The sequence below is a fragment of the Egretta garzetta genome, unplaced genomic scaffold (assembly GCF_000687185.1).
Source record: "Egretta garzetta isolate BGI_Z169 unplaced genomic scaffold, ASM68718v1 scaffold108, whole genome shotgun sequence".
Taxonomy (NCBI): Eukaryota; Metazoa; Chordata; class Aves; order Pelecaniformes; family Ardeidae; genus Egretta; species Egretta garzetta.
Window position 1 is genome coordinate 6544856 of NW_009260614.1, and position 12229 is coordinate 6557084.

General features: G+C 40.7%; 1 protein-coding gene across 5 annotated transcripts in view; it reads left to right on the forward strand.

Moving 5' to 3' along the window:
* The first annotated feature begins 305 nt into the window (after window positions 1-305).
* The window catches only part of RFFL (ring finger and FYVE like domain containing E3 ubiquitin protein ligase), a 28568-nt gene continuing 16644 nt past the window's right edge, over window positions 306-12229 (forward strand). For 2 of the 5 annotated variants that reach the window (XM_035900470.1, XM_035900472.1), the window contains exon 1: window positions 308-474. The gene's annotated coding sequence lies outside the window, so the exon portion shown is untranslated. Of the gene's footprint in view, window positions 475-9218; window positions 9677-12229 lie in introns of all 5 variants that reach the window. The other 3 variants (XM_035900469.1, XM_035900471.1, XM_009645126.2) reach the window with 3 other exon arrangements.

Genomic DNA, 12229 nt, shown 5'->3' on the forward strand with positions numbered 1-12229 from the left:
TAAATGCTTGAGTATTGATCTACCTTCCTGGGGAAGTGTTATGGTTGATGCTGTGGTAAGGTCTGTGCTGCTGCGATGACGCTGCTACTTATCTGCCTGTGCTTTGTGCTCTGTGCTTAAGTGTATTCACATGGTGCAAATGTTTCTCCAGCCCTCCCCTGATTGCCTGCTTCCATTGTGGAACCCCAGGCAGTCTCCTGCTTCCCAAAGTAACTCCAGTCATTAGTCTTGATAGTACTTATCTGCGTCTTCCCATATCACGCTTGTTTTCCTTCGCTTCCCAGGAACGGTCATTACAAGGAGCCAGAAATGAGTACTTTGAACTGGCACCAACTGGCATTCAGAGACCATGGAACACTCTGCAGGGATGAATAAGTGTGATCTCTGTTTCACAGGTGGGGAGGATCGCATCACCGCTAAATTGATGTCAGAAAATGAACTCATCTGCATGCCAAGTCTTCTAACCACCTGATGGTATGTCCCTCTGAAGTCGGTTATTCAAAGAACATTGCAAGGTTGAAAAATCACAGTTTTCGTTAAGAAACAGGGTATGACTGTCAGATGAAAAATTCAAATTTTTGTATTAGTCCCTCCCTTCTTTCTCAGCCGGTTTCCTCAGAACTGAGAGATGGCTTATTCTCCCCTCTGAAAGCGTTTTTTGGCTTTTTAAATTTATGTTCCCGTAAGGGACTTTCTTTAAAAAGAATTGTTGCTTTCTGAGACAGTGTTTGTTCTTCTGAGTGTCTGTAAAATCAACGAATTCTTCACATTAATTGCTCTTGAGGTTTTCACTTTACTCCAAAATATTAATTAAGCTTCTTTCTCTAATGCCCTCTGGTTTCTCTGCCAAGTAGTCTTGGAATAGGAATTTCCACATTGTATTTCAGTGTAGACTAGAATATTAATTTAACATCTGCTTTCTTTTTTTATGCTGCCACCTTTTTATTTATATTCAGAAAGTTGTGGGATATGCTTATAAGAATATATTTAAGCAGGACATGCTTTGAATCTTTTAGTTTAACCTCTAGACTGATGTGAAGTGAGATTTTAAACAAGCAAATTTGAAATACTCTCTTTTGGGAGTCACTTGTTGCATAGTAACCTCTACTGCAGAAGGATAGTTCCTTTGGGCATTATATATTCTATATATACACATGGATAATTTCAAATTGTAATGTCACAAGTGGCATCATTAAATTGATACCACTTACTGTGTGCGTGAGCTTATACTGGTTTGGCTTGCTCCCCAGATGAGACAGAAACCATAATATTGCATCCAGTGGAATTCCAGACTGAAACTGATGTGGTGCCGCTTTTTGTTGATGCCCAAATACCTTGCTCAGAAAGCAATGGCATCAGTGAATGACTTCCACGTTTCATTCACCCGCCTATTTTTGAGTTGTTAGAATCACTTGGGTGAATAATTTCCCCAATGCTGTGCTTGAGGACATACTCCATGAGGTTGCATCATGCACCTTTGCCTGAGCCGCAGTTATTTGGAAACATGCAGAGCCGTGGCGTTCCCAGGATGGGAGAGTTGGTGAGCAGCAAGTTAATACTCTGCTGTAGTTTGGTGTTACAATAATCACGGCTGGGCTGGAGCTGCAACTGGTATGGCTGCTCTCTTCAGTGAGGAATCCCATCTCTATAGGGTTGCCTTTGAATTTGTTTTATAGATATCTTAAAATGGAACTTGTATTCATCTGGTGGAATAGATTTCATTATAGATACTTGGATTTGATGAATTCGGAGGACAAACAGGCCCATGGTTTCCTGAACAGGTTTTAAACAGAGCAAATTAATCATTAAAAGAAGGGAAATGTTTCTCTTTTTAAATTAACAAAATAACTTGAATCCTTGAACCTTTTCCTATATATGCCCTGTATTCTGGGCTAGCAGCAGAGACGGATAAAATGTCAAGCTTGATAGATTGTTGGAGCTGGTTTTTGGTAGTTAAACAATAATGAAACTGTTATATGCTTGCAGGGAAACACTGCTCTCTGTGTGCAGACTTCGTCCTGGAGAAAGTTTCAATTGTTCCAAAGAAGGGCGATTTCTAAAATGCAGCTTCTGTGGCTGGTCACACAGCTGTCCAAATTACTGGCTGTCTTGAGGCCGTTACACAAGCATTACAAAATAGTTTGGAAACAGTTTATTTTTCAGATTCCAAATAAAGTGTAGATTTTGAAGTCCCTTTTGACTGTAAAATCCAAAAAGTAGAAATTGAAGCTGGTGTTTATATAGAGATTGACTTATGCTCTCAGAGCTCAGAATGCAGGTTTCTTCTGGTCAGAGGCTGATATTTGCATAATTCATACCTTGCTTTTCTTGGATTGAAAGTCTTACCAGTTGTTGCACATGAGCATGTATTTCCTTGTCAGCTTAGTCAAATCTAGTCGGTTGTTGTGCATCTTACTGTGCAAAGGGCTCTCAGTTAAGAGGAGTAAGATCTTGTCTCGTGCAGAAGAGAAGCGAGAGGGAGTTCATGCAGGTATTTAATAAAAATAAAGCCCGAAACCTCAGCCTTCTTTCTGACAAACTTATTCTTTCTATTTCTATTGTTATACTTCTTGCTTCTCTGACTTGAAGACAGATCACAGACTGATTTTGCAATGGAAATAACTAAATCAGGAATGTCATTCTAAGTGAAGTAAGAAATTCCTGAAAAGAATTGAGATGTGTTGTTTAGCTTGCTCCTGGAGCTTCAGAAGTGAATTGCAATGCCTACAAAATGTGCATAGAGGATGCAGCTGGAATTCAAAGCACCAGTAAATAACTACTTGTATATAGCAAAGTAACGCACTTAAAAACAAAGTACTTGCAGCATTTCTTTTTGTCTGCCCACGTCTGCCTTCAGAGACACCTTAGATTTGCAAATGGTTTTATCTGATAGTCGTGAGTGGTGCTGATACCATCTCTGAACTCCTTCCGTGGGTGAAAAACTTATTTAAAGATTTTCAAAGCGTGTATATAGCACGTTTGATACAGTTTTACCATTTTAGTTTGTTCACCTTTTGCTGCGTTAAATGCCATTTGTATCCCATTTTCAAACAATGTGTTCAACTGCATATAATGAAGCCTTTTCATACAACAGAATGTAGGCCAAACCCAAGCCTAATTCATGAAAGGCTTTACTTTGTCTAAGTGAAGTAAGATGATCGTTCTTGGAATGAGTCCTGTCTCTTCGTCAGTGTTTCCCAAGTGGTGTTCTGCTCAAAACCTAAGTAACTTGGTAAGATACTGTAATGGAGGCCTAAGCTTGTTTTTTTACTTCTGGATGTGGCTCTAATAATACAAGTTAAGGCTTTTATTGCTCTGTCTGGAATAACAGATGCAAGCTTGATATTAAATCTGTAATACGTGGTAGTATTTCCTAAAAATTCCCCTAATGAAAACAAGCGTGAAGAAAAGGATATAAACTGTCACTGTCTACTGTATACTTGGCTGATCAGCTTTAATCCCTGATTATGGAGGAAGCAGTCTAAAAATATTTATCGAACCTTCTGAACCTTTAAATAAAAAGGAATTTTTAACCATCCACAAAAGATTTGAAATCTAAAATCCTAGATGTTTTTCTAAACAGCAATTTGATAGCGTGATGCCTCCTTCAGACGTTATTCTTGTCTCAGGTACCAAGAATGTCTGGGTTTGGGTTTGGTTTGGTTTTTTTTTTTTTTTTTGACGAGGCCACATTTGTTAGTGAGACTTTTTAAAGTTAAATACCCCTTTAAGTAAAAACAAACTTTTTGAGCAATATTTTATTTTGTATGTAACCATAATTTTCAGTGTGAACTGGTAAAGAGTTCAAAAAAACAAACGCCAACAAAAAAGACCAACAAACTAACTGGACTTGCACTGTCTTTCACACTTGGGTGAAACCCAAATCATCTTGTATTATCCTTTTTTTTTAATATTTATGTGTTTTGTTCTTACGTTAAATTGTTAGGATGCTCTGCAAAAGTGCGGGGAGGTCGTTCACCATAAGCATTTCTTCCCAGAAGTGCCTTACTTCTGTGGGCTGTGATAGTTTTCTGAAAGTATTTAATTCCATTATGAATACAGTACTGCTTTGAAGAAATGAAGTATTAACTTGATTCCATTGCCTGCTGAGGTATTATCTGTATTTGATGTATGGGAAACTGAGGCACAGAGCATTGAAATGGCCCAGATGAACAGAGTGTCCGTAACAGAGCTAGAAACCAAAACCAAAAATCCTCAGCCCCAATTGTCCTATGTTAATTTATCCCTTTACTAATCTGAAAGTAATTACCCAATGAAATTTGTTGAACTTCAGGCCTTTTTTTAAAATAGGAATAAGGGGTATGTGATTTTATGAGTGAAATAAAAAATGGGGCAGTTTCTGCTGAACTATTGAACTGAGAAAAGTAGGACTCAGAAGAAAGTGAATTGATGTTATCGGGTTATGGGTGGAAGAGGTGGTGTCGCAGGGAGCTGCTTAGCAGCAGAAGTCGTGCCTGCTTGTGCTGAAATGCCAGTTAAGTTCTTATTTGTTTGGGATCTGAGAACAGATGGGAAGATGTTGTGAGGTTTTATTTAAAAAAATAAGTGTTCTTTGTTGTTAAAGGGCTGTGTGAAAGTACAGGACAGCGTAGTATTTGTTCCCAACTTCCATGATAGTTGGTATGCGTTTATTTTTCTTAATGCCCCAACACCAGGATTTAGTCTAATATGAAAACCTTATCTGCCATTTTACAAAGGAAAAAAACCCAGAGTGGAAAAAAAGTGCTCTTCCCAGTTACAGAGAAGCAAAATTAAAATGTGATGGTGCCTGTGTACTACGAAGGTTGAGGGGAAAAAAAAAATCCCCAACAAACCCAAGGCAAATTAAAAAACCAAAATTAAATAGATTTATTTGTTTATAAACCCCAGTGATTTCTGAAGCACTGAGTCATGATTTCTGAATGTTTGGGCTTGCCAAAAGCTGTGACCTGCAATGTGACCCTGGTCTGCTTGTCGGCTTGGGCCATATATGGGAAATTTCCTCTTTGTGACCAAGGTAGGGGATCCACAAGATGCTGGTCCTTAAAGGCTGTTGGAAGCTTTCTTACCTAGCATCCTCACCAGTCTCTGGGGATGTTACCCTTCAACTCAGTAACCAAAAATACAGGACAAGTTGGTTGGTGGGTTTGTCGATGTTTCAGGTTGAATAAAGCCTGGATCTCAGTCTGCATCGTTTTGGGGTTACTAGTCCTTAATGTTCTGCAGAGATTGAGGCTGGAAGAAGAGGAGAGGCATGGCAATTGGACAAGGGCGGTGGTAAAGCAACCAGTTTAGAATCGTTCTGCCCTAGAAACAAACCCTCTAGGTGGTTGGAAATGGACTCTTTCACATCTGTCCCATGAATGTTACAAATAGTTCACACTAGTCCTACCCACAGACGCTGGATGGCAAGGCTTGAAGTTTCCCTCAGTTTTCAGGCTCTTATCCAGGGCTGCATGTAAGCAGTTTTAAATTTCAAACCCTTCAGTGCTAAATGGAGATCGGCACAAAAATAGTAGTTAATATTTATGGAAATGCTTTAAGAGTGCAACTTCAAACTCTTTCTCAAGCTTTCACCTGTACTAACTTACTTCAAACGAGGGTGGGGTATTTTTCCTCGTCCACAGTTAAGGTGCCTAAGCCATAAATAAACTGACTTTTTTATTCCGGTATCTTTTGTTGTCTCAGTAACAAAACTAGCATTCAGGTTTGTTGCTTTTCAGTGCTGTATTTAACATCCTGGATCTTTCTTTAACTGCTGACAAACTCGTAAGTATTTCTGCAGTCTAGGAGAACAGAGCTGTCCACAACATTTCAGATGTGACTTACGTGCTGGTCTTTGTACATGTCTACCAAAGGAGATGATCCGCAGTTGCGTTTCATTCTATTTCAGCACCTAGTTTGGATTTGAATCGAGATTAATTTGGAATAGGCATAGCTAAGAAATGAGTCTGCAGTGTTTGTACTTGTTATGATGTGCCTCAATTATATCCATTCAGATCTTTTTCAGTCTAGCCAAATAACAATGATCTTTTTCAGGCTACAGTTAAATAGGTTAGAGGTTGCCTACCAGTCTGCACAAATCTCTGTGGCATGCAATTTTACTGCAGCATCATCGATCTGAACGTGCACTTTTCCATGTGTATGAATTCCATGGAGTTTAGGCTGATTTTTCTACCATCATCTTCTGAAACAGGGGTGGGGTGGGGGACCCACCCTGAAGCTTGGCGTGAAAAGTAATTTACAGGATTTCCAACTGGTGTTACAGCTTAGCAGCAAACACTCTTGATCCTGGGTGTCTGAGAGACAGCGATAGCATGGAGTCTTTAGAGCATTAGTACCAACTGCAATCCCAATTTCAGACAAACTTAATGTAATTCTGACTGCTGATACTGTGCCACCTCCAACCCCAGCTCAGCTGTTGGATGAATAACACTGCAAGGCTTAAGACTGTGCTTCTAACTGTCTGTGGTTTGGGAACAGCTGCTTTAGAGTGCTTCATCTCTCTGAATCTTTGTACACCAGGTGGGATAGGGAGTTTCTGTGCACACAGCTGCAATTTGTGGTGAGATACCTCCTGCGTCCCTACCCTGCCTCTGTAGATTGGGGGTAAGGGGTTTTATAGGCTGGAGGAGCTGTGTCTGGGATAATGCCTCTCTTTCTCCTCTGTTTGACTGCTCCCATACGCTTGTGCTTCATTCCAAAGATGAACTGTTGATGAATATGTAATTTATCCAGTTGGAGAGAAACCTCCTGTCACAATGAAATAAGATGTGCAGCTCTCATCGTAGGCCTCTTGGGCCAAGGATTTCAATGGAAATATGAATGATCTCTTTTTATCTGAAGTGGGAACTTCAGTGATACGATGAAAATACAACTTGACATCCTTTCCCTTCCCTTTTATTCTCCAGGTCCCTGTGTTCCCCCCATTTAGAAGAGTATCATTAAAGCCATCCAACAGTAGTTACCTTCTTCCATGGTGAAAGCTGAGGTGATTCAAAGCTGTTTCCCTGATCTCCCTGGTTAAATCGTGGAATTGCCCCTGCTTGTTTGTAATACCTGAATGCTGAAGTCATTTAGTTCATACCGGTCTTTTGCAGCACAGCAGAAACTTAGTTTGACTAACTTTCTGTTCTGGGCAATGTAAAATTTGCCAAGAGAGCAAGGTATTAGTAGCGTTATGAGAAGGAAGACTCCCTGAAGAGATTATATTGTGCCTTTGGAGACCATTTCTGGCTTTCAGGTGGGCCTGGATCCAGCTAACCTCCCTGAGCTATTGCCACGTGGCTGTCACAGAAGAGTGGTCTAGGTGGGTTTTGAGATGAATTCTGGAGAGGATGGAATGATTACCTCCCTTGAATAGAGCTGGTTAAGGAAGCTACACAGTTATTTCAATTTTCAGGTTTTCATTTAGCAATTTATTGCTACATATTGCAAGTAGAATTTTTGCAGCTACCCACTGCTTGAAAAAAAAAACAGCTGGCTGAAACTAATTCCAAGGAAGACTTGTGATGATGTGAATGAACAGAGAAAAAAAAAAATCGGCACGCAAGTGAGCATCGACCTTTTTCTCTGTAATGAAAAGGACTGATTGAAACGGTACGTGATAGTCTAGGATTCCTGGACTCCTCATTGCTAAAGTTTTGACAGCTTCCACTCTTACTGCCACTTTTGTGCGTGGGATAAAGATAGACACACACGTACACCCATGCAGGATGCTAGGAGGGTGGAATGGTAACAAAATGGAGTAGTCTGGAATCTTACTTCTCCAAAGTTTTCTTTCTTCTCTGACTTGGTTTGTGCTATATATTACAGCTGACTTAATTTTGTCTTGCTGGTGAATACCATACTAGTGTGAAGGAGTGCATTGGATTTTTTAACTCTCTTTCAGCACAGCAGGAGAGTGGAAGAGACATGGTCTATCTGAGGTCATAGCACATTACTTGGGAAGAGGTATGGGACTAAGGAATTAAGATAGACTGGCTAAGATAAATAATTTTCTAAAACTAGTCATGTGATTTTGTTAATCACTTTGGTTTGGGTTAACTTGCTGGAAGAATGTCACTGACTTATAAAGGAAAAAGGCTGTTGTTGAATTTCCATCTTGGCAGATGTCTAGAGACCTAATTACAGTTAATAGCAAGAAGAACTTTTTATCTAAATATTTTTCAATATATAAAGTGCAATTTTGAGTTAAAATAAACAGTTTATATTGAAATAATACACACCCTAGGTACCCGGTTCCTTTTAAAACAAAATGGGATTTCCAAGCTTCTCATGTTGAAATTTGGAAAAATCATTTGGTTTTACTTGTGCTACAACAGAGAGAGAAAGTGGGCAAGTGTTGAGTTTGCAATTCAGGTGCAAGGCTGGGACTCAAGTGAGAGGGTTTCTGTTTCTGCCTTTGGAATTAGCTTCCAGTGCAATGCTCTCTAAGTCACACAGCTTTCCAAAACCATTTTCTCAATTTAAAAATGAAAACTGCAGCTCTCCAAGTTCAAAGAGGTTCTTGAAGCTTAGATCCTTTGTGCTTGTAACAGTATTGGTGGGATTTGGTGATGGGCAAAGGTGCTTTCACTGAAGATCTGTAAATCTTCGGACAAACAGAACATCAGCAAGCGTTACTGAGAGTAAGCTTGCAAATAACTTATAACACGCTGATAAGCGCTGATAAAGCTACAAAGCGTTCTTAGAATACCCACTGAGTTTTTTCATGTATTTGAGAATCTAATTCTTAATTTTCCTCTCTTAAGCAAATTTTCTAAGGGCTTACCTTGCAAATGATTTACTCCACTGTAAGCAGGTTATAGCAGTATAAAAAGATCTTTGTCTGCATGATGATTTCCTCTGTACCATATAACTAGGAAATTACTTTGGTACTTCTCTCAGAATCAGCAATAATTTAAGGCGATAGCATTTCATTGAAGTTGTGCGTGGCCGTCTCTGTGCTGAACTACTGTGGCCCCGTTCCAGCTTTTTCCTGTGCTGCTTTGCACCCTGCCCCAACGGGCTACGCTGTTTACTTTCTGCTGTGTGGTAAATGGATGTCACTTCCTTGATTAAAATGCTGGTGTGCAGCCAAATTCTCTTCCTTTGGGCTCGCTTGCTCGGAGAAGCAGCTCACCTCATCGGGGGTTGAATCCAGTTGTGTGCCACGCTCCTTGATCTTGGCTTCTGGCTGGACGCGTTGGGATGTGCTGTGTCTCCTGCCTTCGCAGATGCCTGGCGCCCACACGGAGAGGCTTCTGAAGGCATCTCCGGGGTGGAGAAGCGCAGATGCATCTGTGTCATGCTGTATTAAAGAGGGTCTGAAGATGGATTACCAGAAGGCGCAAGCTGAACTACCAGCTGTGTACTGTCCACATCCAACGGGGAAGGTCTAGACAGTGTATGGGCATGGGGTGCCAGTATCAGCGTGCCCTGGCCGTCGAAAGCAGCCAGTGGATGTGAGCATGAAATGCCATTCAAGTGCAACTGTGAGCCCTGATGTGCCCGGCAGCATAGGCACTCTTGGATGCACAGAAGCCTGACCAAGACGCCCCAGAAACTAACCTGGACTCCCAGTTCTGACTATGCTTGGTGCAGATTGACTTGAAGCTCTGTCCTCTGCCTTTGTAGCTGGCCAGTTCCTCACCTGAAAAATTTTAGACTGACATCAAAGTTGCTGATCCGACTGGTGAGCAATTGTGTATTTGTCTTTGTAAAGATTATTGGTATTGCATACTTGGATGATTAGGGATGTGAAATGTCTCCAGGTATTTTGAAGGCGCAGAACAAAATGGAAAAATGTCTCCTCCCTCCATACCAAAATTTTAGTCTCTCTTCCCTCTGAACACTCATGTTTCTAGCTGTGCTGATATTTATTTACATATTTTTGCAAGATGTGCATGCTGTTAGGTACATGTAAACTTTAGTTGTAAATATATATTTTTTTTCTATCCCTAGGTAAAAATCTAATGTGTCAAACCAATTGTTGTGTATAGTGAAGTAGATTTACACACTTTGTGACAGGCAGCTAGGGCTGGTCCCCACTCTTCATTTCCTTATGCTTTGTACTGGTTAAGACACCACCTCTGCAAATGTCATGCTCAGACTGGCAACCTGCCTCCTTCTCTTGTGCCTCCTCCGAGTGGCTAATTTGCTGACTTTTCCACCTGTCCCAACATACGGTTGCTCCCATTTATCATAATTCAGGTCTGTGTGCCTGTGACACAGGCTGATAAAAATAATACTTCATGCATAACTGTCATTTGAGTAGATTATTCTGTAGCTCTGTTATCAAGTAAATACTGATTTTTGACCAAACAAGCGGTGAATTCAGTTTGTAAGTGGTAAGTTATTAGTGGAACTAATTTTAGCAAGGCATTTCTCACCAGTGCAGGTTTACTGAAGGGAAAAAAAAAAAAAAGTAAATCATAACAATGAGCAACTGCTATTAATGAGGCACCAAGATGGTTAACTCATTACATACTTAAATCATTGCAAAACAGCAATCATGAAAGTGGGATCTGATGAATTTTGCAGTGGATACAGCATGGAATAATAATGCAAAAATAATAATTTCAAACATGCTTTGCAAGACATGAGTATTTTAAAGCCACGCTGGCTTTATTTTAAAGCCCGTTCTGGCTTCCTGAATAGATTTCAGTGATCTTCAAGCTACTAGAAATGGCAGAAACTACTGCTTTTGTGAATAACGTTAATTCCAGTCTTGGTGTGTTGCCTTGAAATGTGTAACAGGTTGGATATGCGTTGTTGTATAGCATCTATACCTGAAGCACAGAGACCTTACTGGATTCTGCAGTTTGGCAGTTACCTGGTGTTTGGCAAAGAGTGAGGGGAAGGTGGAGAGAGAAGACCGACATGCTCCGCAGTGGTCTCCTGGAAACTGCTGAGAAGCAGAAGAGGAGAGTTTGGGATCGTTTGCGGGGTTCTGCAAGGTAGTAAGCAGGTAGTTGAGGAGGATGGCCTCTGAGGAATGAGATGGGAAGAGGAGTTTGATGGTTCAGGGAGCTAATAGGAAAGCAGCTCCTTGTGGTGAACAGTCTTCCTCTAAATTACGAGGTTTGAGGGCAGCTGATAGAGCTAGTGAGCAAACATTAAAGCCATGCCCTAGCAAAGCTGCTGTTTGTCTTGCACCTCCCTCCCTTTTGGCACCCTTCTCTGTTCGCAGTAGCCTCAAGGGTCGTCAGCCCTGGTGGTTGAAGGCCTCTCAGGAGGAGGAGGAGTACTTGTTGCTGTGGTGTCTCCTCCAGTGGGAGCAAAATAAAGCTGCCCGTGGGAGCTCAGTTCCTTTTGATCCCTTAACTCAAGTGTCTTGTTGGTGCTGCTGCATTCCAGCCCCCAAATTCCTGAGCAGTCACGGAAGGAAGCCAGACACAGTCTTCCAGAGCTTTGTTACACAGAGCTGAAAGCTCAGTGATTCTGAGGGATGTTCCTTGCACTTATTCTAGTCCCTTATTATTTGTGCTCTTAGGAAAATAAAGGGAAATTTTATATTCAAATGTAAAGCAGTTTTCCTATACAGCCAAAGCCTACCCTTTGATAGAAATCCACAAAGCATGTGTAATAAATCTTGTATGTAGACAGTGAACTCTGATACTCCAGCTAGCAAGTTTATGGCATTAATATTGCATATATAGTGAGAACCTGAGTTCAAGCACTTTTTTTTTAGTGAAGATGGAAAGTATAAAAATCCAGGCTTGCGTTACGAATACTGTCTTTAACAGTGTATGGGAGGAAAACTTTGACATCACTGGTATTTCCTCTGGAATTAAATGACGGTTGCAAATTTATACAAAACTCCTGGTGATATATAGAACATGTTAATGAACAGGAGGTGAAATGAATTTCACTCTTCTGTTTAAAAGCAGTGAAGAGAGTCACAGCATTTACAGCTTCATACTGAAAAAAAAAAAAAGGCAGTCTGTCAGAGCGTGCTGGTGTGCTAGCACTGCTTTGCCCACAGACCATGGCAAGCGACTCCCTGCCTCGTCCAGTATTTATTGGATTTCTTCTGGCTTTTTCTTAAAGAATCTCAAGAAAAAAGGTAAAACAATCCCCTTCCCCAAAAACAAGCCCAGTGTGATGATGGCCATGTGGGTGGATGTGTTTGCAGGTACAGGACAGAATGTTTAATCTTGCATCTCCACCCATGGTGAAGCTCCTTCTCCCTTTGCTCTTGCAAACATGCACAACATGCAGTTAGGATTTAGGGTAGGTACTTTTT